We start from the raw sequence: 2,333 nt of genomic DNA on the forward strand, positions 1-2,333 counted from the left end.
TAAGAAACAAGTGATATCTTGTTCTTTTAACAAGTCTCTCATAGGTTGAGAAAAGACAAGTATAATATCAGGAAGTTAAGGAAAGTTAACCCTAGTGTTTGAAATAGCGTAGTCAATATGTTGATAGGTGATCATTGACTATACCCAATTGGGACTAGTGCAGTCGAATTCGAATCGAAATTTGAGTTTGATTGGTGTATGGTTCGGAAAAGTGGGTTTTTTGAATAGAGTTTGAAACTCCACTTTTTATAGTGGATCCTTAAGTAGAACCACGGTAGAAATAGTGGGTCCGAATAACGTTTATAAGGGATCTACTTTAGGTTTAAAGTGGGTCCTAACGTTTATATAACCAAGGTTGAAGAGATGTAAACCAAGGTTCTCAACGGTGTAAATTCGATACCTCTTTGGCCACCTTGTTGGACAGATGAAGTGAAGTGAAGAATTTTTCAACGAAGAGAAAAGAAGGAGAATTCGAATGATATTGCTTTTGAAACGATAGAGTGAAGAATCGTTGAGATATAAAGTAGTGAAAGTAATACTTCAACTATTAGGCCGTGCTACCATGTAAGGACTCTCAAGCTAGTAGAGGTATTACTGGTCACTGGTGCGGAAGTATAATGGAGGTGAAGAGAAGTAGTATTATAGAAGGTTAAGTACTCATCTATAGAGAACGTATAGAAGTGAAGTAAGTGAGAAAAGAAAGAAGGAGGGAAGGTGGCCTTATATAGGTAAAAGGCCACCTACCTCTTCACCTATCTCTATAGGTATAGGCTACATAACATAACCAACCTAAGTAGTAAAGCAGTCCTTAGTAGCTTAACAATATTAGCTAACTAAAGTACTACTATTATACTACTTTATATAGTATGAACCTTAATCTAATTACATATATAGCCTTATAGAAATAGGCAAATATTAACATAACTTATAGGCTAGTGGTAGTATTTCTTCGTCTATAGGTTCTAGTGAAGGTGTAATTTCCCTGAATGATATTTCTCTTATAAGTGTCGGTACGCTGCTTTCTATACTGAAGGTCTCATCTTATAATTAAGCTTCTGATTCGTTATCTTTAGCTATATTTATACTATAGGTTTATCATACTTTTTTATGGTTATGTTAAGATAGTATAATGATAGTTCTTTATTGCTTTGATGGTTTAAGGTACTATCTAGTATTCTCCTTATCCAACTTATATTCTTTATACTTATTGTCGTAACAGTATGTTTAGCTAAGGATATTATATGATGTTATATTTATTTGTCGTTTAGGTTCTATAAGTTGTTTAGGTTCTTTATATTCTTAAGCATAGTGTCCTTTCTTATTATAGTTATAATATTATATATCCTTCTTATCTTAGGTTCTCTTTTATTATCTTTTCTAAAATATATCAATTTTTATAAGTCTTAAGTGATGTCTATAAGCTATACTTCATAGCTTATTATTATATTACATTTATTTCTTACTATTAGCTTAATATATTAGCTTGATTGTCTAACTTCTATAAGATTTCTTCTTAAAACGTCTCTTAAATAGTCGATTATCGATCTATATAGCCATTTTCATATAATCGGAAAATTCATCTAGTTAGTCTTGCTTAACTAACTTATTCTTAACATCATCTTTTAGTCCTAAATAGAAGGTTATCATAAGAGGGTTATCTAGCTAGTTTAATTTTAATAAAATCTATCGGAATTTTAATATATATTCTAATACTGATCCTTTCTATCTAAGGGTTATAAGTTTTTACTTGGCTGTTTGTTCCTTATCTAAATCTCCAAAGGCTACTTTGATGGCTTCTTTAAACTTATTATAGTTTTTGAAGATTTTCTTAGTTTCCTTTTCTCTATCTTCTGATTCGTCATTTTTAAGATAGTTTTAGAATGTTGGTTTAAACCAGTTAAGAGTATCTTCTATAAGCAAATTAGCAGTAAATAGTACTTTATTATACTTATAAGTTAGTTCTTCTTCATAGTATCGTATATATACTCTAAGTTAGGTTAGGAATCTTTAAAGTATTTCTTTCATTCTATTATAAGGGTTAGGTTTCTTAATCTTTACTTAGCCTAATCTTTCTTTTGATACTTTCTTCTAAAGTTATATAATTATAGCTTATAGTCAAGCTATTTTGTTGACTATATCTTATTGAGTGATAGTCCTAGCTGCTAAGCTTAGTTAAGGTAGATTGCTTAAAGAGTTTAGAGTTGATAGAGTAGTAGTAGATGCTATCTTAACTATTTGATTATTGCTTATAAGGTATATTGTCAACCTACTAAATAAGAGCTTTTAACATATAACGATCCTTTCTATCAGTATGTCGATAGGTAGCTAAGGGT

Source organism: Phaeoacremonium minimum, assembly GCF_000392275.1.
Source record: "Phaeoacremonium minimum UCRPA7 unplaced genomic scaffold PA7_03_scaffold_582, whole genome shotgun sequence".
NCBI classification, from domain to species: Eukaryota; Fungi; Ascomycota; class Sordariomycetes; order Togniniales; family Togniniaceae; genus Phaeoacremonium; species Phaeoacremonium minimum.